At 42.3% G+C, this 25,909-nt stretch overlaps 1 protein-coding gene across 1 annotated transcript in view; it reads left to right on the top strand.

The window, feature by feature from the left end:
• The first annotated feature begins 1,449 nt into the window (after positions 1–1,449).
• IL1R1 (interleukin 1 receptor, type I) overlaps positions 1,450–25,909 on the top strand; it is an 86,506-nt gene continuing 62,046 nt past the window's right edge. The window contains exon 1 of the mRNA XM_012641866.1: positions 1,450–1,759. The gene's annotated coding sequence lies outside the window, so the exon portion shown is untranslated. The remainder of the gene's footprint in view (positions 1,760–25,909) is intronic.

The following is a 25,909-nucleotide window of genomic DNA, read 5'->3' as shown; positions in this document are numbered from 1 at the left end:
TTCTTAATGTTACTGAAATCCCTGTCCATGGCTAAATTGGAACATGTGCTCTCTCAATTAAAGCTCTCTAATCTACCAATTCATCACAGCTGCTTGGTAATGACCTAGAATGGGACATCCTCTGGAAAGGATGCCAAGAAGAGACAATGACTGCTAGGAACTTGCACTGTTCCTGAGTAGATAAGCCCTGTTTCCAAATAGATTGTGCTTGTCCCTAGGTAAGACTTGAACAGCCACGCCAGGCTGGGCTCCACCCCTGCCTGGCTAAATGAGCTTGGGAAGGGTGCTTAATCAGCTTCCTCATCATAAAATGGGTCTAAAGAATTTAAGCTTCCTAGAAGAATGCCTGGCATGTGTAAGTGCCCACTGCTGCTCTTCTGTCACATCACAGAGAGAAGGCACAGGTTCAGAGTGGGAGAGTCAGCCCCCATGCAGTAGGGGGTGTGCTGGAGAGAACAGCGGGGAAGATTGGAAGGATGGGGGGGCACCGAGGGGGTGGGACATGTCATGCTGGGCAGGGTCACACTTAACAGGATGAGGACAGACAGTGAGCTGAGAGCATGAGGGCGAAGGACTGAACAGTGTCTGCTAGAGTGAGGGGGCCAGTCCAGATTAGTGCAAAGCGTTCTTAGAAAGGGTGGTGGGAACGATGGCAGAAAGGCTTGTTGAGAACAGCCTACTGAGGGCCTGGAATGCCACAGTAAGAGGTTTGTCTGTCTTCCTCCCCATGCTTCAGAGTTTAGAGCAGCACGGTGATTGGGTAGATTCTGTATCACGTTGAGAATGTTCATCTGAATGCAGGGCGCAGGAGGGCCCATAAGAGAAATAACAGAGGCGACCCGACAGCACTGTCTCTCCTGGGTGGATCAGGCTGCATGTGTGAAAGCCAGAGGCTCTGGCTCCTGAGTCCTCCCTGACCCACGTGCTTCTCCCAGAGCATCACCCTGGGCAGAGGAGCGATCAGTGGTCGCCCCACGTCCAGGCTGCGGAGAAGAGAGGCTTCCAGTGTTCTCAGGGCACATGGCAGGGGTAGTGGGCACCATCCAGAAGAAGGCTGGGGTCTGGGACAGGAGCAGATCTGAATTAAGGGTCCTGCAACATTGCCCAGGGCTGTCTCTGTGGGAATTGCTCTAAGGATTGGGGGGTAGGCAGAGAGGGCAGGGGCACAAGACCCCTGGCCTGGCCCTGACCGGTCATGAGTTTGATGGCGGGAACAGTATAAGTTGCTGGACATAGCTGGCTGGCCTGGTCGAATTCAACGCAAAGTCCTACAAGCAGAGAGCGCCAGCCTCAGGAAGCGGTAGAGGTTAGCGTGCAGTGAGGGATATTGGTATTTCATAAGGGTTTGGCACGTTTGCTGAGTGATTCTGGCTGTCTGCCCGGCTCTGAGTTTCCTGTTCATAGCTCCCCAGATGTGTCACTGCCGAGGGATTAAAGCCCTTGGAGGCTCTGACACAGGCGTCCCCAAGACCCCACTTTCTCCTTCCTTTGAGACTCTGCGCCAGCTGGGGTGTCTGACAAGATATGAGCTGTCACTCTCGTGCGGCACAGCAGCGACCCAGAGCTCTTTCAGAAAAGGAAAAAAAGAATTAACAACTCTATCCAAGGCTGACTTCAAAACGCACTTTTGTTTGTAATAACCAGTGTCAACTGAGAGGGCTTCATTTGGGAAAAGAAACCGTGCCGGACCACCCCGAGAGCTACCACCTCCTAGGAGGCCAGCCATTCCCAAATGCCCCAAGGATGAGCAACGGAGACAGTAAGATGGTTAATTGCACTACAGTTTTTTTGTTTCTGTATTTTTTCCCTCCCTTGTTTGGTTTACTTACACATTGATGAGATATTTAGGAGGGACAAATGGAATCTGATAAAAGTTAATGTTGTGTTGTTTGTTGAAACAAGATTTTAAGGATTTCTTGGAGTTAATGGGGCTCTATAGGTACACTTAACCTTAGATGTGTGTGTAAGCCGTGTTAAGAAATCACCTATGATTGCCTATGTTTGATTCTGTGGAAGATTAACTATGAAGTATATGGGAAATATATTTTATGACCGTATACTACTGATAAACCGTAAACAGTTATGTGATTTGTGGTAAGTGGTAAGGTTTGTTTAGTGAAGGGCATTGCAAATAAAGTCCTTTCATAATGCTGTTGATGATGTTAGAATTAAGAACTTATTTTATCATTTTTCCATTAAGCTTCCACAGTTTTAGAGGGTCATAATCTCACTCAATGTTTGACTGAGGCACTGCATTATTTTTTAACAGACTTCCGTTGGTTGCATATAAAGTTACATTGCATTGTATTGGCGATACTTGTACACGCTTCCCTCAGTAAGGGTTTCAAACGTCATTTTAAAAGCACGAGCATTTTTTCCCCCAGAGGCTTTGCAAATGTTGCATCTACAGCTATGGGGAAGACTATGCAGTCTCAGAGGGGATCATAAACATTGCCCTGTATTTCTTATTTGATACCCTTAGATTTACGTAATTCCTATTAATAGGGTTGTTGTGTGTATGAATGAGAAGAAAATGGGACAGAATCTGAGAGATTAAAGGAAGGAAATAAAACAAAAAGGAGAACAAAATGAGGTTTACTATTGAATTCAGTGTATAACTCCTTACTGCTCTTATGCAAAATGAGAGTTTTGCGCTGCGTTTGTGAGGCTGTGAGGAGCTGGACGGTGGGGAAGGATGCTCCTCAAGATGCAGCCAGTGACCAACCAGTTTGATGAGTCACAGTGTCCACCCAAGAGGCAACTTGGAGAACAGAATGTACGTTAGATGCTGAGGACTTGTGTTTACTGTAAATGTGTTGATCCATTAGGAAAAGGAAGAAGACAAGGTTGCCCAGAAAGGGCCAGGAATATGTGTTGACATGAATTTGATCTTCCTAGTAGTGGTGATGAGTTTAGAAAGATTCTTATGGTCTTTCTCAAGACAACATGCGGTCGTTCATCTTTGAACCCACAAATGCATTTGGGCATAAACCCGTTAGTTTACTTAGCAGAAAAACTTGACAGGCATGGTCAAGGGATAGTGAAGATCTACTTCTAAAATATGTCCTTTAAACATTTACACAAAGAGCACATGCTCATTGTCAAAAATAACATTTTAAAAAGAATATCATATAGACAATTTTAAATGATGAGAAACAAAAACCCATCACTGTGAGATCAACACTGTTAACATTTTGGTGGGTGTATTTGTCTCTGAATATATTTACATTTTGAAGAAACATCCCGTGCTCCTGATGCTATTTTATTACCTGCTTTTACCTCTCAGTGATATATTGTGAGCATCTTGCCACGGCAATGAATTTCCTTTTACAAGAGCTTTTTAATTGCATCGCATAATTTATTAAGTACTGTTGGCAGATGTAATTGTTTTTCTATTATTAATAATACTAAAACCAACAACCTTGCAGCTAGACCTTTGCATCTCTTCATGAGTTTTCCTTGGAATAAATCCCCAGAGGTGGCATTGTGGGATCAAAGGGCCTAAACATTTTTAAAGCTCTGGATCCCTGCTGCTAAATTAATCCAAGGACAGTGTTTTTAATTCATTTGCCCACCAGCACTGTATGAATACCATTTTCCGACACTCTCACCAGTACTGCGTTTTTTCATTTTTTAAAAAAGTGTGCTAATCTGATAATTGACCAAGAGTATTTTGGCCAAGGGTGTCCTATTTTGTCCGTTTGGGTTCAGCTTCTTATCTTTTTTGGTTATTCATTGCCCAAGCAGCCACCTCTTACCGTAACTTTGCCAACCTAACTTCTGAGGACTTCGACCTCGTTTGATGTCTCTCAGAAAGTCCGCTGAGAGTATGGAGGAATCAGATGCTTTTGCTTTGACTGTTTACTGATTGAATAATCTGCGGCAAACCTCAGTCTTTATGATTTTATCTCCTTTTAGCTATAAAATTCAGAAAGAAAGCCTCTCCCATCCACCTCACAAGATTGTACTGGGGCTAGAAAGAGGCAAGATAGAGGAAAGCTTTTTGAATAGAAAAAAAGTAAAAATGCAAAATGGTGTTATTATTATTGCTGTTATTATAAAATTTAGTTATAGTCTTGCCTTTTAAAATACATAGTTTCTGGAGAGTTGCATGCTGAAATTTTGACATTTTATCTTTTAATTCTAAACTTGGAAAGTGTGTGTGTGCACATGTGACAACATGTGTTTCTATTTCTTTGGTACTGAATAATAATAATAATAATGATAATAGTTAATACTTAATAGAACATTTACAATGTATGAGACCTGGTTCTAAGTACCTCACATTTGAAGTAATTGTTATTATCTTATTTTGCAGATTAGGAAGCTGAGGCACAGAGAAGTGCTTTGCCTAGAGTTATACCAGTAGTTAGTTAAGTTAGTTAGTAAAGACCTGAAATTTACAATACAGGTGGACAGCTTCACTCTGGAGCCCATGGGTTGGTGAGGGTAGGTCTGCCTGAACTCTAGAGATAATGACACGTGGTTTGGGGGCCACTGATGATGTTTGTGCTGCTTACTTGGGTATATAGTTACCATTTATTGAGTCCTCCACAAAGGAATATGCACTATTCTGGATTCTTTACATTTATTATATCCAATCTTTCTCACAAACTTGCGAGATTGGTATCATTATTACGGCTCTAGGGGCCAGACAAGCTGATACCCTGAGAGGTTCAGTCAGTTGCCCAAAGCTAGTGATGAGCGACCCATCAGCCCGCACCAAATTTATTTGGCTTCCAAGCCCTTGTGCCACACTGGCCTGGACAACTGAGTGTTCATGCACTTGGTTCTTCCATCCAAAGGTTCTGAGAGTCCAGTTCTGCTGCAGTGAAAGGTATTGAGCCTGGAAACTCAGCCAAGACACGCCCTCACGTGGGGGTTAGGTGGGGTGCAGCCTCAGTCTCTCTGCATGTACATGGGTCAATGCGAAATGCTACCTGGATCCAAGTTTCGGGCCAGATCCCTCCTGGCGGGACCACTCAATTTATCACATCAGCCTAGACATGATGGATGTTTACAATATTGGGAGACACTTTCCTTATACTTCCTATCCAATGCGCCCACAAATTTTCACCAAGGCAGCCTGGAGAATGTCTGCAAGGAGGCTGGGGTGGAGTTGGGTGAGTGCTATTAATGGCTTGGGAGTGAAAGGCAGCTCTGTTTCCTCCCATCTTCCCTTTGCTCATCTGTTCCTGTTATAAACTGACGATAAGAATATAATTTAAAATGGAATTTTACTTTAAAAAGTTTTCCATAAGATTTTGGAATCTTTAAATATTTTGAGTGGATGACACATCATTTATTTGCTTTTGAATGGATAAGAACTTGAAAGGTTCTTCAGTGAAGTCTCCCTCTCTTCCCTTTCCTCAGATTCCTCTTTCCCTGTTCCTCACCCATAGGTAACTCTCAGTCGTAGTTTCTGGCATTTTCTTTCACACTTATGGTGCACACTGTTCTGTGCCTTGTTCCGTATCTGTATGTAGGGAGCTGGATTTTCAACCTTTTGGTGGACATTTGTTTGCAATCTTTTGCTCTTTCAACCAATGTTGCAATGAATAACAGCCTGCTTGTGTCATTTTGCAGAAATGTTTGCAAGTTGTTGGCTAAATTCCTGGAAGTGGAATTGCCAGGTCAGAGGCTAGGTGCTTTTGCATTTTTGTTATATATTTCAGAATTGCTCCCCCTGCCCCAACAGGTTATGCCAGTTGACAGCCCCACCGGGAATGTTTGAGAGAACGTTTCCCCTCCTACCTGTCAGCCAGCAAGCTGGTTTTTATGAAACTTTAGTAGTCTTAAAGGGGAAAGTAGTAAACTCGGTGTGTTTTCTAAACGTTCCTATCTCGTATGATGACTGAGGTTGGGCATCTATGCGAGTGGTTTGAACCATTTGTGATCATAACCTTTATTCATTTAATGATTGTTTTTTGAGGCCTTGCTGTGTGTCCAGCCATGGGATGCAAGGGTCACACGAAATAGCCAGGTGGCCACATAAATCAACACACATTGTGATTCGTACTATGAAAGAGACAGACAGTGACTAAGGAGCCAAGGTCCACTCTTTGAGGCAAAGGGATGAGGTCTGAGGCATGAGCAGGAGCCGGACAGGCAGAGGGCAGAGGACACAGGCATAAAAGCCCTGTGTGAGGAGCAGAGAGAGGGCCTGTGTGTGGCTGGTGAAGGGGGTTGGTGGGGAGGGGCTCAAGGTGAGCTGGAGACAGAGGCAGAGGCCAGAGAACTGTGGGCATTTGGGGCTGGGGTGAGGAGGTTGGATTTTATTATGAGTTTCAGGTAGATTTTTGGTCATGGGCTGAGAAGATGATGCCAAGGTCTGTAGACCCTTACCTTGTAGAATGCTCACCTGGATGACATCAGGGAGGCCTGGGTCCTTGTACAAGAACCCGTTGGACTTTGTTATGTTTGCCACAAGAGGTCACGACAGGGGTGATATTGTGTATAGGTCTGGCACCCGGGTCACTGCATCTCTTGCCTAGCCCTGTCCTCAGTGTGAGACAAGTGACAAAACCTTTGCTTAAATATAGCCATGGGGACATTTTATAAAAATACATTCTACCCTCTCCCAGAAATAAAACTCAGTTTACAGAGGGCTTTCTCGTTCATTCTCTCGTGTGTTACTAAATTGGCCTGCTGGGTGCTGGGAAGTCCTTCAGGGTTGGACACTCAGGAGAAAGCTGCAAGTGGAGCTTCTCTTATGTCCTTTTCTCCAGGTGTGCATAGGGTTGTCTTAACAACTTTAGAGGTGAAGAATGGAGAGCTTTCCTTGGGACCACTGGGTGGGCAAAGAGTACAACTGGAACCGTGCTCTCTCCCCACCAACTCTGAGCCACAGCTCCCTGCGCTTCAAAACACAGCAAAATTCCTAAAGCCTATCATCTGGGGAAGACACTGAGGAGAAGATGTCTCTCTACTACATATCATCTTTCATGCTGGCCCCTCTGGTTCCATGGCTGTGAGGCGGCTTTGCTTAGGAGGCCAAGTGTTGGCAGGGTCCTGGGGAAGGGGTGTGCACTGGCCCACAGCCGGGGTTCCTGGTGGCTCTGAGTCCAGAGGTATTTCCACCTTGTGGAGAAACACGGAGGACCGAGAAAAAATGTTGTTGATCAGACACTTAGGCCTATCTTTAAGGCAAAATTGTCATAAATGGTTATTTGTGACCAGGGCAGAGTGGCGGTTATTGTGTGTTTGTGCGTGCACTGGGGCAGGTGTCTGGGAAGACGGTCTCCGGAACTGCCGGCGCTGAGGAGGCACTCACGGATCAGGTTTCTGTGGACACAGGAACATCTGGGCAGGAAGTGGGGAGACTGCAAGGTCAGCTAACACTTCAGCGGGCTTTGCCTCCTGGTCCAGAGCAAAGAGGGAGGGTTTGCTTCTGAAAAGAAGGGATCCCACAGGCGAATTCCAGGTGCTCAGCCCAGACAGAATTGCCCCAATCAGATGTAACCTGGAACAGATGTTGTCATGTGATAGTGCCAGGTAAAAGAGGCAGCAAAACGAATATTTCCAGTAGAAAAGTCTAGAAACATATTTATAAAACTTGAAATGTGCCTGTGTTAATTATAATTGAAATAAATATTTTAGACTCATAGATTGTTAAGCTTTTGGTTTTCCTAGATCTGTGTGCAATAGACTGAACACTTGCGTCCCCCCAAATTCTTTTGTTGAAGCCTAATCCCTATGTGATGTTATTAGGAGGCGGGGCCTTTAGGAGATGATTAAAGTGTGAGGGTGGCGCTCTCGTGAATGGGAGTAGCACCCTTTGAAGAGCCCAGAGAGCTAGCCAGCTCTTTCTCTGCTGTGCAAAGATACAAGAAGTCAGCCGTCTGCAACCCCGGAAGTGGACCCTTCCCAGACACCAGGTCTGCTGCACCTTGATGTCGGACTCCCAGCCTCCAGAACTGCAAGAAATAAATGTCTGTCGTTTAAACCACCCGGTCTATGGCAATTTGTTATAGCAGCCAAGATAAGACACTATGTTCAATCGGTCCATGACAGTGGTATGACTAGCTTTAAAGCCCAAATTTCAGTAAGGTTTTAAGCAATTTTATGTCTGACTATTTACTGAATCAATGAACGAATGAATGGGACATTACTATAGAGCTAGGTGACTCCACGTTTGTGTCATTTGTGGAAGTGTGACTTCTTTTATCATTTTAGGGGAAATTATTGGAAGAGAACATGCTTAAAAGTTACCCCCTGTCTTTTTTCTAAAGATGCTGAACCTCTTATCGAGGAGTCTCTTCTTGTTTAAGGTAAGCGGTGTTGCTCTTGATGACTGGGGCTGCTCAGTCGTTCACGCCAATAACGTCTTCCAACATGGGCCACAGAACCCGTGCATTCCAAAGCTGTGATTATGCCCCCTAGAGATTGATGTGGCTTCTCTAATTCTACTCCCAGAATTAGTGAGAGGGTAGAACTTTACTGGAAATCCTGGAGCAACTATTCTTAGACTTTTTATTGCCTGTGATTTTATTTGCGGGCCTCTTGATCTCTCTTGCTCTGGTCTAGGCCGATGAGCAGCCGTCCAGTCTTGGGGGCTGTAGCAACAGCACTCAACCTCCCTGCACAGGTACCCACCTCGCCTGGCCATTCTAGGACCAGCCAGGATCAGCAGTCATCCATCCCCTCCCTGAAAAGTCTGGGAGCTTTTCAGACATTGTCTGTGTTCCTTACACAGGTTTTATTGTTGTCTATTTGTTTCTAAGAAAGCTGAAGCTATTAGGAGAGTTTCTTCAGGTTGTAGCAAATAAATAAGAGTCAGGATTTGAACATGAATCTGTGGGACTCCCAAACCTCTTCAGTGTCATTATGCTGAAATAATAAGGGGATCTGAAGAAAGGAAACACTAGTTTATAGATAGTTCTTTGTAAGATGTCAGTAAAGTCATTGTGTATGTCTGGGCGCTGAAGTTTTTCCTAGTCCGTTCATATCAAGCATGTGATTCAGCCTCTCTTTCTGCACCTCTGAGAGGCGTTATCCACACTGACACATGGTATCTGTAAGCTAGTTTTTAGACAGGTGGTATATGAAAGTGTTATTTTTTAGCCTCTGAAATGATCTGTAGAGAATTTTTAAGCCAAAATGAATACAAATGAAATATATATAACAGTAAAGTACAAATCCAAGTACAAGAGGAACTCGGTAGATGTTTCTCTGAAATAGTTAAACAGATTCTGCTTGAAGCGCCTGTGTGGGGGGATCTGGTTTCCCAGATAGTATCACCTGTCTGTTAAGTGTTATAAATCAATCCTATTATCTCATTCGCAAGGATATGGCAGAGAAGCAGACATAGATCCCAGGACAACAGGTGTATTTTATGTTGGATCAGGCTAACTAACATTAAAAATGTGTCTCTGGCAACTAAAAAAAAAAAAGAATCTAAAAAGCATATGCAAAGATTCACAGGATTTCTTTCCTGGAGGGAAAATATATGATTATAGTCAGTGGTGACAGAATGTGTACTGAAACCTAATTGATTTGAAAAATCTCATGTGAACTTGCTATGATGACCTCTTCGAATAAATTTCCCTCATGGTTTAGGCGTTTCTCTAGATTAGCACAGTGGGTTCCTGAGCTGACTCACAGGGAGAAGGGGAGGTCACTTTGCTGCTATTGTAATAATGTGGGAAATTACACCCAGCATCACTCACTGTGCTTGGGTGTTTATCATCAATTTCAAACTCTGAGATTTATTTAACTGCAAGATCAGAATTCTAAACTTTTTCCCCCTCGATTGACATTTTTAAAAAAGTCAGTAAGGTAATATGCCATAATGTATAGAAACCAGGTTCATAGAAAAGTGAAAAATGCCAGGGGTTGGAGGTAGAGGCAGACACTTCCTTCAGTCTGGAACTGATATCCAGATGGTAAATTATTGTTCTAGGGAAACCTGGTATGTAGGAATAAGTCCATGGGGTTGAACTCTCTTTTTAAGCCTCACCCCCGTCTGCTGGATCAGTGTTGAAAATGGGTGTTGCTACCTTAATGAACGGACTCAGTTACGTGCAAAGAGGACAAACATCAGCTGAATATCATCACTCTCTGGGACGTAGGCCAATGGTTGTCAAGCCTGGCTGCATGTTGAAATCACCTGGGGAGCCTTGAAAATTCTGATTCCTGGACCCCACCCCCAGAGGTTCTGATGTGATGGGTCCGAATGCAGCCTGGGTTTTTAAAACTCCCCAGGTGATTATCCACGCAGTTAGTATAATGTGGGTCGAGAACCATTGATCAGAGAAGTAGACAGCCATCAAGTGAGCAAATTACCCAAGTACACAAGAAGCTGGCTAGACCAAGGCTGTCCACGGTCACTGCCAAATCCTGCCTCCTGGGGAAATTTGGGCCTATTTTCCCAGAAAGCTTTGTCATTGGAATTTATCGAAAGCTCTTTACTTAACAATGTGCTTTCAACTTTTTAAGGCACTATGGACATAAGCAGTGTAAACGTAGTCACTTTCATTCATTTGGCAAATATTTAAACATCTCTGTTCAAGCTGCAGTCAATCAGAGATAGAGTCTACCTTTGAGCATCTTAACTGGGCAGCAGGGAAGAGAAGAACTCAAGCAGTACAACGTAGGGGCGGCCAAGTGCCATCAGAGGGGGAGAAGGAGAACCACAGGTTTTGGAGGAGGGGAGAGAATTGCTGGTTTCTATGGGTTGGAAAGGTGGGAAAATCCCAGAGCACCCTTGGAAAGGAGTGATGTAGTATTTAGGATGGGTCTTGAAATGAGATAAGTGGAGGGAGAAGGATGGTATTCTGGGTACTCTACCCAGAATCTGCACAAGCAAGGTGAGAGATAGAAATTAGGAGGATATGCACAGACACTGGTAGTAAATAAGCATAGGTACGTCAAGCGCAAGGAAAGAAACGTGTTCCAAACAGGTGGGGTCAAGAGAAATGGCTGGGGATCTGGAACACTAGATTGAGTGGACTGGGCTTTGTTCAAGAGGGGTGGGGAGCCCTGCATGGAGGGTTTGACCCTCAAGGTTGAAGCAAAGAGCAAGTAGGGGCTTGCTCAGCACTACTTATCCGGCTAATATGGATTGTTTAGAAGAAAATCGTGTTTGTGTCCCAGTATCTGTTTTAACAAGGTGCAAAAGAAGCCCATGTAGGTGGCACAGTTGCAGCCTCGTCAGCTTTGCATTGAAAAGGAAGATGAATTACGTTAGGATAGTGCAGACTTTTCGCTGCATGCAGCCTTGGTCGTCTCTCTCCTTTTTTCTAACTCGTAACACTTTCTTTGTCTGTCTTCAACCTCCCTTCTGAGAAAGAAGTTTAAGAGCTTTTCTTCCCCTGCTCCCAACATAATGTTGGTTTTGCAAAAATAACAGTGAAACCCGGAAGACGGAAAGAAAAATACATGCCTGTTAAGAGGCTGGAGCATCAGTACAATATTAACACTTTTTGGCCGCATTGGCTCTTAAGTAAATATGTAACTACTTTTTCTTTTTCCTTTTCAAAATATATATATAAAATTTAAGAGTCAGGCAGATTTTGGCATAAATGGCTGACTTTTCTGCAAATGACATTTCTGGATTACTTTCATTGCGTCTAATTGCTGTTCAATGTGTTCTGAGAATTTTATTTATAAGAAAGTTGGTAAATATTGCTGTGATTCAGCTCAAATTTAGAGTAGAGAGAGATCAACTTCTCTATAGTTGAGATCACTTTCTCTAAGTCTGATTTTAAACTATCAAAAAGTATTTACTGAGTGCTTTGCCCTGTGTTAGAAATGTTAGAGGATATAAACACCAGGAACAATAACAATAGTAACAGGAAAGTCATCCATTGTCCTGAAAAACTCCCTCTTGGGTTCGCTGCTCCTTCCATTGGGGGAAATGGTGAAATCATGTTAGCAGACTTTCTATTCTTGGTGCTAGAGTTTGCTTTACAACCAAGCTAACATTTTCCTAGGTAAAATTTGCATGTCTCTAGTTTCTCAGTTCTGCTTCTTACTGTCCCCATGTTAATTCATAATTCCATTGTGATATGTGTTTGACTGAGTTTGAAAGAATCTAATAAAGGCGGAAAAAAAAATCACTTTTAAAAGGTAATGCTTAATTCAGCATGCGAATCTTAGACACATGACTAAGAAAATAAAATATTGAAAGGTCTTAGTTTTAACATCTTGGTTTTAAATATTGAGCAATATTGTCTCATACCTACACCTTTTCTCATCAAACCACATGTCCAATCTGGGATTAGGAAGACATCCTTACTCCATTTATGGTACACCTGAAATCCCAGCACTTCCTCCATCTATTTCTGGGGTGACCAAATAACAACACAAAGGACCGACTAAGTGCCAATCACCGCCATCGGCCCCTCATCTGTATTTACCATCCTGCAAGGTGGCCATTGTTATCCCCATGAACAGATGAGGGAAGTGAGACTGAAAAGGCTCAGAGTGGCCTGGAAGTCACCTCAGGCCTGTCCTGTCAGTGATTTAATGATGTTTGTGGCATCTACAGACACGGGCATGTGTTGCTTAGCTGTCTCGTGACATTACAAAATAAAATCGATGCAAATATTATGGTTTACTTACTTCCAACTTCTCCAATCCTTATGCAGCTGCCAACATTCCCCCTCAGTTATTTCTGTACTCAAAGAGCTGTCTTTGAATCTCTATCCTGTCTTCTGGCATGTTCTCTGCTTACTTACTTACTGAAGTGAATTTCACTTTATTCCAAAGAGAACTTTAGGCAGCTTGTTGCTTGCTTACATGTGGTCCAAGTTTGTACGGCCCCCTCAGAGATGTGTGCTAAGGATTTCTCAGAAACGGTATTTGCATGTGTGGGAACAACGCTGAACAGAAAACCTTGACTCTGTCCAGTCTTCTGAGCACTTGAGTTTCAAGCGTTAAGACCTTGGAAGAGTACCAAAGCTGTGACCTCCTAGGGGTTTTCCATCAAAATCAGTCCTCTGGCATGGTAAAGAGGCATTGTAAATAAGTCCTCTGACATTGTAAACATGTACAAAAATGTTTGTAAAGTATCCAGAAAAGATATATATATATAGTAACATAATACAAATATATATTTGGTCTCTGCCCCTGGTTTCTGGCACAGAGCTAATCTCTTGGAATTTCCCAGGTGATGGAAGCATCTTTTGTTCCAATGAGATGACCCTTGATGGGCTCCTGAGTCCCAGGAGTTGGTCACCAGAGAGACCAAGCCATGGTTAGAAACTTGGGGCTTTCAGTCCCATCCCCCATCCTCCAGGGAGAAGGGAGGGACTAGAGACTGAGTTAATAATCGGTCATATCTAAGTAATAAAGCCTCCATAAAAATCCCTGGACTACAGGGTTCGGAGAGCTTCTGGGTCGCTGAACACGTGCAGGGTAGCCCACCCGGAGAGGGCATAGAAGTTCCACATCCCTTCTCGTGTACCTTGCCTATGCATTGCTCCATCTGGCTGATCGTCTGTATCCTTTATCACAGTCTTTATTATATAACAAGCCAGTAAACATACGTATTTCCCTAAGTTCTGTGAGCCATCCTAGCAAATTACCAAAACCTCGGGGTGTTGTAGGAGCCCTGATTCATAGCCAGCCAGCCAGATGTACAGGTGACAACCTGATGCTTGCAGCTGGTGTCTGAAGTGGGGAGCAGTCTTGCCCTTAACCTGAGCCCTCAACTAGAGTTAGCACCAGGACTGAACCGAATTGTAGGACACCCAGCTGGTGTGAGAGAATTGTTTGGTGGGGAAAAACAGCCCTCCACATCTGGTCATAGAAGTTTGTGGCGTGAGTATAGAAAAGGAAAAATAGTTGGTTTTTATCTATCTCACATATATTTTTAGATTGCTCACAATAATTATACAACTCTACAAGGTGCAAAGAAAACATTTAGGGGAGGATAATGGTAAAAACTGTCACTTCATCTTGAAGTTAGGTGGTGCCTTTCTTTGGAGAATTCAAGCATACTTCATTAAAACAAGCTCCTTACTGCATTGCAAAAGTATTTCTTTGTCCATGGAGGGTTTTCCCTCTCAAGACGCTTGGCACTTCCTTGTGAAGTCAGGATATTTACTATGGAATCTAAATGGCACTTCTTTTGGTCTGCTGAAAATTAGGAAACAAACGTGCAGTCAGTAGGTTGTTGTTTTAAACTTAACTGCGTGAGATTAACTTCTGGAATTGATCTCTAATGACACAATTTCAGAATGCAATTGTAGCATTCATTTAAGCACCACATGTCTGGAAAGATGTATCTGGTGCCTGATGGCCTTCTCAGCCTAGCAGGGATATGGTTGGAAGAGTCTTAATGGAAAATTATACAAGTCCAGCCTGTTAGCTCTTGGTTGTATAGGTAGATTTTCTTTTCTTTTATTATATTATTTTCAGCTTTACTGAGAAATAATTGACAAATAAAAATTATATATATTTAAGGCATACAACATGATGATTTGATATATATATATATATATATACACACACACACATATTGTGAAATGATTAGCACAATCAAGCTAATTAACACATTCATCACTTCATATAGTCACCTTTTTTGTGTGTGGCGAGATCTCTTAATACGAACTCTCTTAGCAAATTTCAGGAACACGATACAGTGTTATTCAGTATAGTCACCATACTGTACAGAAGATCCTCAGAACTTATTTATCTCATGACGGAAAAATTTGTACTCTTTGATCAACATCTCCCTTCCCTCCCGCCTCCCCAGGCAAACACCATTCTGCTCTCTGTAAATCGTTCTCATGGTCACTAATCCCCTGTCAGGACTCTGTGATGGCCCCTCTGGGAGCTCAGGTGATCAAAGGGGCTATTCTGAAATGGCTCAGGCTGAAAACCTCCCCCTGAGGTACCACCCCGGTCCGATTAACCTCCAGTGCTTATTTGGCCAGATCAACCTACATCTCTCAGTGGTCTTGAAAACGAAAATGCAATACTTCACCCCGGTTAGTATAGTGGTCAGCAAAAGAAAAGAAAAAAGAAAAAAAATGAAAACAGTTCAGCATGAAGATTTTGGGGTGTGTGTTGTGTATGTATTACGTGAGTGTGTTTACGTGTGTGTAATGTGAATTTGTGTGTGGTGTGTGTGGCTTTTGCGTGTGCCGAGCAAGCGTACATTGTATGTTGTGTATGAGTGTTGTGTGTGTTGTGTCAGAGTGTGTTGTGTGTTGTGAGTGTTGTGTGAGTGTATGTTGTGTGTTTCGTATTGTGTGTGTTGTGGTGTCTTGTGTGCCAGTGCCCAGCGCTCGGCATGTTTCTTACTCGGTACCTCGCAGACATTTGTTACAGGCAGGAAGGGACATGACTCTGGCCCCGTGAAGTTCATTGCTTAAACTCGCGGGTGCTTGTCAATTCCTTGAGCGTGAGACCTATTTGTGTTCACTTCTCTGTGCTTCCGTGTTGCACGGAGGGAGGAAGTGCTGGCATAAAGGTTAGGGGCTCAGATGGGACAAATATATTGTGTAACTAAACACGATTTTGTTCTTAGGTGCAGGCTTCCTGAAGCAGAAACTTATTTTCTTGCACGTTCACCTTTTCACATACTAAATAACTCCCTTTTTTATTATATTTGCCTTTTATCGTCCGTCCACGCCCTGTAAAAATGTTAAGCTCCACGTTGGTAGCGATTTTGTCTGATGTTCCCAGACACACCCCAAGTACCTAGAACACTGCCTGGGATGTAGTATGTGCTCAGTAAAACTTGCTTAATGATTAAATGTAAGAATAAATACAAACCTCGGTCCAAGTCAAGGTTTTTAGTCAAATACAGGTATTATTATTTCTCTTACAGTTTACTTTCAATCTTAGTAAGTCTTGGCAAATAGCTTTTCAGGGTTTCTTCCTCTTGCTTCTCTCAGGCCCCAGCTTTGATCGAGACTCCTGCAGGGATCGCCTCTCGGCCTAGCATCGTGGAGCTGGCCCCGGTGGGATGTCTCACCCTGCTTGGTCAGCGGCCATGCCCGTCTTTAGGTCCTTGCTGCACACCGGCCAGTGTGTGTCTGTTGTACTCTCACCTGGGGTTTGGAGCATCAACCCACCTGGTGCTGATAACCGCGGGCTTTGCCATTGCCTATAGAGGTGAGGCCCCAAGACTTGGCCTCCCGGTTCCTCTCCAGGCCTTTGCTGCTCCACTGGTCTTTTCAGCAACTTCATATGCCCCCCTTTAAGGCCGAGGAATTCTTGGCAGCTTCTACTGCTCTGCTGGAGGCAGCTCGGTCTCCAGCAGGAGTTCGGTCTCGCTAAGCGCTGCTTCCTTCCTTCTTCCTTCCTTCCTTCCTTCCTTCCTTCCTTCCTTCCTTCCCTCCCTCCTTCCTTCCTTCCTTCCTCCCTGCCTTCCTTCCTTCCTTCCTTCCTCTCTTTCTTTATTTCTTCCTTTCTTCCTTTTTGAGACAGGGTCTCACTCTGTTGCCCGGGCTAGAGTGCTGTGGCGTCATCCTAGCTCACAGCAACCTCAAACTCCTAGGCTCAAGCAATCCTCCTGCCTCAGCCTCCCGAGTAGCTGGGACTACAGGCGCATATCATGATGCCTGGCTAATAGCGCTACTTCCTCTAGGGGATCACCTCTGCCAGGCTACTCCTGAGGGACGAGGACACCAGCCCCACAACTCAGCTTCTACTCCTCCTTCCAGGCTTGACTGTAGAGCTGAGCTCTTTCTTTCTCTTTTCCTCTGCCTGTGGGCTCATCCCTCTTGCCACCGGAAGGGCCCCCCTGGCTGAGTGGTAGGAAGGTCTCCACGGTCCTCCTCCAGCCCTGTTTACTCTAGGTTTATGGGTCCAGTCTTCCTCCATGACTCTTGGGATGTAAAGCCCAGTTTGGGGAGTTCACAAAATATCCCTTGTCCCTCTCAACAATGCCTGGCACATTTTTTCACCATGTTTTAACGTCTCTGAAATTAGGATGTATCTTGTAATAGATGATAGGTTCTCATTACTTGGCAGCATTTTTTTCTTTCCTAGTGCATATATTACAACTAATGGCATTTTTACATAGGCTATTATCTTGCTATGGACTTAAACTCTCTCCTGGAGTTCAAAGCCAAGCAATGCCTTCTTTGTTCTAGCCTTCATCTTTGTCTCTTCAAGGTGATGTCTTTTCTTCAAAAGTATGAAGCTGCCAGGCAGCCAGAAACAAAGAGTAACCTTTAAAGAATATACACTTGTTTCTTATATTCAAATATATAAATCCCAGGACATCAGATCACTTTGATTCAATGCAAATGGGGTTGGAGCACCATAATGCAATAGACCAGCTTCCACAGTATACCTTGAAATGTAGCTAAAATGTGTCCATCTCACAGAAGCCTGGCCTTCTGGGAAGAAGAAAACATGCTGGTCAGTGAATAAGAATAGCGTGGCCTTTTGGCAGTTATAAGTTTATTTTCAGCTAACAAGTCAGAATTCCATTCCATGCATCTGTCTCATGAGAACATCGTGAGTGCAAGACACGGAGCAGCCTGAATTTCTCAGTCTGTCTGTCTGAGACCCAGGCCCTAGGGATGAAGCAACCCGTAGGTTAAGGGCCATCTTGCAGGACACTTTGGGACTAACCAGATGTCCCGTCTAGGAAAAGTTTGACCTCAAACCATGCCTTTCTTTTAACGCTTTCTATATTGAGGTCAGAGTTTTCTGTGTCAGTTCTCCCTGTCTGTCTGTCCGTCTGTCTCTCACTCTCTCTCTCTCTCTCTCTCTCTCTCTCTCTCTCACACACACACACACACACACACACACACACACACGCCAATACAGACACACGCAATAATGAATGAGTGGATAGTAAACAGAGAAGTGCCAAACCTCGCAAGAACAACTGAATTTTTAAAAGTGTTGATTAATCAGAACCAGGGACGCTCAGTTAGGAGTTGGTGATTACAAGCCGTAGGAGCTATCCACCATGGCAGATGCCAGGATCAGGTGTGGGCTGGCTTTGTTCAAGCAAAAAATCATAGTCAGTATTCAGGAGTGCCTCCTGGAACGCTGAACAAGGGCACAACCGGGCTTCCAAAAGGGCTGGGGCCAGCCTGGAAGGCTGTCTGTCAGAGTCCAGAGGAGTTGCTCCTCATTTCTTGTCTCTGCTCCTGGCTTTCCTTCGCTGTCTGAGGTATGTGGGGGAAAACACAGCCACTCTGTGTCTCCCAAATAGAGTTCAAATCTAAACAATGCTTTCTTTGTTTCTACTCCATCTACAACACATAGAAGTTAGCTCTGTGTATTTCAGTTTCAATGCAAAATTCTTGGAAGAGAGAATGTGAATTGCCTAGCTTTGGATCTAGCAGAATACTCTTGGCCCCATCAGTCATGGCCAAAGCTGTCCTGCAGGCTCACACCTGTCGCCTGGAGGTGGAGGTTAGGGAAATAAGTTTACTTTCCTAAGAAAGAGGGGTGTGCTGAGTTGACATCAACTGAGCAGACATCAACTCAAAGACATCTATATAAATGGTGAAAGATTGCATGCAGTCTATTCACTCTCTTTCCTTAAGGAGACATTGCATTCCAGTCCAACATGTGTTGGTTCAAAGGATGATATAATACAATGCTGAAGTTTTATCAATCAAAGACATTTTACTAACAGACACTATCCTTATTATATGTGAAACTGTGTGTGTATCTTAATGGAAAAGTATTATGAAGCTCACTTTGAGAAGCAAGCTGAGCTTTCTTACAAATATGTTTAACTTTTCTGGAATGAGGCTTTGTCAGAGTTCCATTCTTAAAACAAATTTGAGTAAATCAAATCAAAATTTACCATAAATATTAGTGGTAAAAGAGAGGGCTAGGGGAAATAGTTCTGAATTATACCAATATATTACTTTACAAATATACAACAAGAAAACATTACAATTTAAAATAATGTACACTAATGCAATTCTAAGAAAATATAGAAATATGGCTTCAATGCCTCCTATGGGTCTTTCTTGGCTGATAGAGAGCAAGATATGAGACTTGGAAGAGACTACAAGGGAGAGGGCAGATAGGAGGGAGAGGAAAAGAGGAGAAAGGGATGCAAAGCGGAAGAGGGAAAGAAAAAGGGGTCTACGGAGTGAGATCATCTAAGTATTCAGACGCTACCCTCACTATTCTTCAGGCGGGGAAAGGTTAGACAAGGATGGTGTAGGAGATGGCAGGCGGCCACCTTCATGGCTCTCCAGGCTGAGGGCTAGGGAGCCCTCTTGGAGGCTCTGCCTTGGCTACTACACAACTCTCTAGAACCCACTGATTGTTTAGCATGTGCTATCTTCTCTCTGCAGAACATCTTGGTAGGAAAACCACAGTAGAGGATTTATGTTTGCAATACCCTTCATCATCTCAAGAATAATTCTTAGCTTTCATCTGGCACATACAGTGTCTCATTTTCTCCTGAGTCATAGCTCTTGATAACTTTGATAACCTTATTATTGCTTCTTGGACCAGGAGCTTTCCAAAGAAGTGACGGGAGGAGTTTCTGGCATGGGTTGAGGGCCAAAGGCGTGTTCAGAAGGAAGTCACATTTAGCAGTTGGGATATGCACCATGGCACGTAGGTGAGACAAGGCAATAAGAGGGTGTTTGAAAGGAGAATGAAGCACAAAATGTTAAGCCCTTCCAGCCTTGTCGTGTTACTTAGTGCTGCGGGTGTCAGCTGACATGGTTGGGTCAAGACCCTCCTTGTGGTCTTGGGTGTAATATTTCAAAGCAGGGCTTGCATTAATAAAGGCAAGGTACAGTGCAAAACCTCTAGTTATCTGTGCTTCAAAAGCAAAGCTGGGGAAAGCTAAGAGGGTCTGTAATACATAGTCTCCCAGGGGCCCATCCATGACAAAAGACCTGTTTTCGGTTGTCTGGGATACAATAAGACATGGCGTTTGAAATGGTTCTCCCTAGAAGACTTATCGCTGAATAGGTCGCAAACCACGGATGACGAATGAGAGAAAGAGTGAACGAGTAGACAATCAGGACAAATCAAAGAAAATAGTGTCTCCAGCTCCAACCAGCAGCTTTGCTTTGAGGGACGAACTAGAAGGTTTAGATCAGTGGTCCCTAATTTCAACAGACTTTTAGTGCTCTTTTTTCTTAATAAATATTTTATAATATCCCCTTTACTATACTAAAAAGAAATTCATTGATAACATAACCTACTTATACATGATATTAAAAATTTAAATATATTACCCTAACCATAATGTAAAGAAGAAATAGAAATTGTTCCATATTCAGTTTCATAGACACACGTGTAGATGTGACTAAACTAGAAGACACAAAGAAACTCGGATGCCTGCAGCTACACACAGAGAAGTCTGTAACGTGGCAGCTGCAAATGCAGAGCAAACACAGTCTGGGCCTCGCTGGAGAGACAAATATCATGAGTGACTCTGCCATCAGTGAAGTGATTTTTTTCCCCCGTGGTGAAAACTCTTCCAGAAATATATCAAGTTCAACTTCCCCTCAATTGACATGGTAGCCACACTTCTGGAAACTTCAATACATATTAAAACTGTATAAAAAATACTTTTTGTTTATATGACAGAGTTGGATTTGACCTACGTTCAGGTCTGGTGGGATATTTGAGAGTTTTTTAAGGATAGGGGACAATTTGTTTTGCTGTGCTGTCCTGGGCATGTCCTGGGCATGCAGAATGTCTAGTAGCCCCAGCTCTGTCTACTAAATAAAGAACCCCCTCAAATATATATAGACAACCCAAAATACCCCCACCTATATCTAAAACTCCCTTAGGGCGTGTTTCACACCATGGAGAGCTACTATCTCATAGTCACAGAATTAGAAAGGCCTTTACGGGTTTTCTAAGCTTGGCGGTTACCAAGTATTGGTGTGAGGAGCAGTTGGTGGTTCTTTAATCATACATATTCCTGGGCACTGTCTGTAGAGATTCTGCTTGGGTAGGGCTTTAGGATGTTTGGAGACCCTGCTGCACAGCCAGGTATGCAGCCCACTGATCCAAGCCATCCTTCTATCAGATTCATCAGGTCTGGGGCCAGTGGCTGTGCAGCCTGCTTTGAAGAATATGTATTTCAGTGAATAGCATCAATAGTGCCAGTTCTCTTTCCAGCCCTTTAGATGCAGAGGCCCACTTGTCAGCCTAGCAGGAGCTAGGGCCCGTGAGTATGACAGTCCTTGCTCCAGGTCTCCAGGACTTTGAAGTCCCGTTGGCTGAGTCAGTTCTCCACTTACCTTCAGAAGGATCCAGGACAGGTAAGTTGTCCTAAAATTAGCCCCTGCATATTCATGGACAGTGCATGGTAGGAGGAAACAAAGATAGCTGGGAGAACTATAACTGGTTGTGGAGAAGAGTGGTAGGAGAGAATAGGAAATATTATTAAATGGAAGAGATTGAAAATACTGAAAAATACCAGGACTTTTAATGGGCAGAGGTAAATGACCCACTTATTCATTCAATAAATATATAAAATGCATCTACCACATGCAAGACTGTATTCAAGACAATAATAATATAAAAGTGAATAAAATAGACCAACACCCTACCCTCATGGAGCTTACATTCTAGTGGGAATCGACAGTTAATAAACAAGATCAAGAAGTAATATATAATTTATTGCATGTTAATTATAATTTATATATAACATTATTACATATTATATATTAATTATATAATAAGTTGGAGAGTGACACATGCTAGGAAGCACCAATCTTATCTTCAGATAAGATGGGGGGGTGTGCATACGTGTGTGCAACATTTAATGGTTTGGGAGGGAGGGAAGGAAATTTCTTTGGTAACAGTAATTAGGACTTTAATAGAGTAGGAGGAACAAAAAAGACATATTGCAGTTATCAAGACAGGAAATGATTCAAATTTGGCTAAAACTTTTTTAACAATGAAAAATAGAGAGAAACAGAACCACTTCGGCATGACAGTAATTAAATTTCTGAGTTTACGTAAAGAACATTGCAAAACTTCTCATTGCAAGCTGACCTTTTGTTTCCTTTAAGTCCTTTATTATCTTTGAGTACTGTTTAGATTCCAATTCTTGATAGTTCTTCACAATATTGACTAAGTTTTCTGTCCTGTCACACAGAGATCAAGTTATTCATGCATTTCACACTTGGTTACTTTAGACTTGAGTGTTTGTGCAGAAATACCATGATTTTTAAATGTGGTTTTGGTTGGTGTTTTTAGAATGAGGAATTTATTAGCTGTGGTGGCTGGCGTATATTTTTATAGTCAGAAATACATTCTTTACCAGAAAATTCCCGATTCCAAAATGACCTCACTATGAGTTTATGACTAATAAAACTACAGTAATATTTGCTTATTTGCATAGTATTATTAATCTAAAATACTGTCAAGTACACTAATCATCTGTAATTTTCTCAGTAGCTTCCTGGCATAACTGGGTAAGTATCTTATATTAATACCTATTTCATAGGTTCAAGGAACCTGAGTATATAACTACCCAAATGTAACTAATGTATGGCAAGTAATGATCATCTCTACCTTTGACAGTGCAACAAACAATGCTTAAATGCTTTTTAACTTATTCAGTCTCAAAACAACCCAATAAGGTGGAGATTATTAGAAACACTATTTTGTTATTGAGGAAACTGAGACACGAGAAAAGTTAAGTGACTTGCTCAGTGCCGCGCAGGCAGTATGTGGTAGAGCTGGGGTACATCTGGGGCGATCAGGCTCCAGTGCTTATGCTGGTAACCAGCATACACTATTTCCTCTAGTTCTAGAAAGCAAACCTCAAGCTCCTGCATATAGTAGGGTTTTTTTTTTTTTTACTTTACAAACAATAACAGTGGTCAATGCAGAGCAGTAAAAAGCAGCAGTGTGAAAAGGCAAAGACCATCACCTTTGGACAGTGAGCTGACTCCCAATTCAGTTATTTCACTCACTGAGTAGTCTTGGGCAGGTTCTTTAATCTCTCTGGAGTATCTGTTGCTATTTATAAAACAAAGGTAGTAATGCTCATGGTGTTATGAGCATTCCATGTGATATCCTATTAAAGCGTCTAACTCACGATCCGACATCCAGTAGGTGCTTGATATCTAGACATTTCATTCCCACATAAAATGTCAATTATGGAGCATGGGTAAGAAAACTGTGGCAGAGCAAATTGGGAAGGGCAGCTGATTTTGTGCACTCTTTGGGGAATCGGGATAACACTTGTGCTACCTAAAAGAGCAGTTAAAATCTCAGTGATGGCTTGGGAGACAGTTCCTTACGGGTGAGGCCGATAGGGGCCGCTGCTCTGTGAAATGTCACTTTGAAGTCTGGGTAACTGATGAAGCAGTTGGTGTTGAGTGTGACCCTTCTGACTTCTCAGTCTGCCCTTCATGTTTGCTCCTGGGAAGATACTTCTGTGAACTACATAGGGGTCTTCACAGGACTAAACATCTTTACATAGAACAGAAGTTCTCAAACTTTTGGTCTAAGGATTCCTTTACATTCCTAAAAATTATTGAGAACTTTAAAGAGCTTTTGTCTACATGGTTAGCTCTATTGATATTAACCGTATTAGATATTAAAACTGAGAAATCAAAAAATAAATATTATTGATCATTTAAAAATACCAATATACTCATTACCTGTTAACATAAAAACATCTCTTTCATAAAAATAATTTTTTAAACAAACAAATAAAGCCAAAAGAGTGGCATTGTTTTACATTGTTTGCATTGTTTTGAAAATCTTTCATTTTCAGCTCAACAGAAGACAGGTGAATTTTCATATCTGCTTCTGCATTTAATCTTTGAGATATTATAATCATGTAGCCACTGGAAAACACTGTATGTATGTGAGAGAATGTGTATGAAAAAGACACATACCATTTGTGAATTATACCGTTTGTGAATTATAATGAAAGTAGTTTTGATCTTGAGGACTCTTTGAAAGGGTGTCAAGGACCTTTGAGAACCACTAACATAGAATATCTTTTTCTTTCAATAATTTTTTTGAACTTTCTCAAAATCCTCTCTCAACTTCCCCCTCCTAATGCCTGTGTTTAGCCAATCACAATTGCTAATTACTCTTCTTTCAACATTCTTGGGTTTGGCAACCCGGGGGATAGTAGATTGGGTTCTTTGGTCTTCAGATGTCTCTCTTCCTCCCTCCTTTCTTATTTCCTTTCCTTATGACTGTTCTTTCCTTTCCACTCCCAGTGGTACAACCTCAGAAGGTTTTCCGGCCAGGCTAGTGCCTTATAACCGTCTCTCCACCTCTAAGACCTGACAACTGCCAGGCTGTCCTTTACCTGACATCATTCACAATTTGCTTCCTTCCTCAAAAGCTTTGGCCTTGGCTAACATTTATTAATTCTGGAGAATCTCTTATAAAGTTTCCAAAAAAGTTCTCAACCAAAGATTAAAAAAAATTTTTGGCATGTGTAAAGAATCTTAGGCATCTTCACTGATAAACTTCAGAAACTATGTTAGCAGATTTCTGCTGCCAGCCAAGATTAATAGGCCCTGGATTTACTTTCTCACCAGAAGCAACTAAATAATTGGACAAAATACATAAAATGAGGTTTTTAAGATACTGGACATCAGCCAATGAAGGACAATATTTCCTCTCTGAGTGGCAGGAAACAAACGGGCTGAGCCCTGCTTACTGCTCCTGCTTACTGATGTGAGAGAGGATCCAGGCCATGGCACAGTGAATGGTGACCAAGGCAGAGCTCAGCAAACTTTCTGCCTTGATGAGATAGAGCTGGGAGCCAAGGGAGACCAGGAAGCTACAGTTCACAGGAAAGAAGACAGCTGCAAAGAGAGAAAACTTCAGAGATCTTCAGATGGTCCCACTTAATAATTCAGCTGAGTAAGAAGCATCAGTGCATGCATGCCAGAAAAGTATCCAAGCTCAGAAAGAGAACCACTCTAAAGGATTGGATGAAATAGGGACAAGACCAGAAATAATTTCTACTCCCACCAGTCAGACTGGAAAACATCATGATTTACGACATTTGGTAGAGGACTCAGAAGAATAAAGTTTGAGTATTGGGACAAAATGACGCCTAGCCTAAATGCTGCTGTAATCCTGCTTACCATGTTTTAAGAGCAAGACCCCAAAGAGTCAAACTAATCTCCAAGAACTCAAATACATCCTAGAACACAAAAATATTTAGCGTCCAACAAGTTAAAATCCACAATGTTTAGCATCCAACCAAAAATTACCAGGTATACAAAGGAGGAGGAAAATAAGTCAATCAAGACCAATCAAGAGCTCATACAGATGTTAGAATTAGCAGACAAGGATGTTAAAACAGTTATTCTATTTCATTTCAAACTGTATTTCATGTGCTCAAAGAAGAGAAATGGAAGATACAAAAATAGATCTACATCTAACATCTAGAGATGAAAACTATAATGTTTGAGATGAAAAATACAATGGGTGAGATTAACAACATATTAAATATTGTAGAAGAATAGATTATTAAATATGAAGACATAACAATAAAAACTATCAAAATAAAACAGAGGAAAACAAACAAAGAACGGAGCCTCACTGAACTGTGGGACAATTTCAAGTAGCCAAATACACATGTAATTGAAGTCCCCCAGAGAATGGAGAAGATGTAGAAAAAATTATTTGAAGAGATAATGGCCAGAACTTTTCCAAATTGAATGACAATTATAAACCTATAGATTGAGGAAGTTCGATGAGCCCCAAAAATCATGAAGAAAAGTACACCAAGTTTCATTACAATTAAATTGCTTAAAATCAGTGATAAGGAAAAAAATGTTAAAAGCAGTTTGAGAAAAAAAAATACACACACAGAGGAACAAAGATGAAAAGGATTATGTTTCTCTCTCACAGAAACAATGCAAGCTGGAAGCCTTTGGAGCATTATCTCTAATGTACTAAAAAAAAATAACTGTCAACCAAGAATTCTATATACAGTGAAAATATTGCTCAAAAACAAAGATAAAATAAAACCATTTCAAACATACAAAAGCTAAATTCATCA

Source organism: Propithecus coquereli, unplaced genomic scaffold (genome assembly GCF_000956105.1).
Source record: "Propithecus coquereli isolate 6110/MARCELLA unplaced genomic scaffold, Pcoq_1.0 Scaffold171, whole genome shotgun sequence".
NCBI classification, from domain to species: Eukaryota; Metazoa; Chordata; class Mammalia; order Primates; family Indriidae; genus Propithecus; species Propithecus coquereli.
Note: the sequence above shows the minus strand (reverse complement) of the source record. Positions and strands in the feature narration are given on the sequence as shown.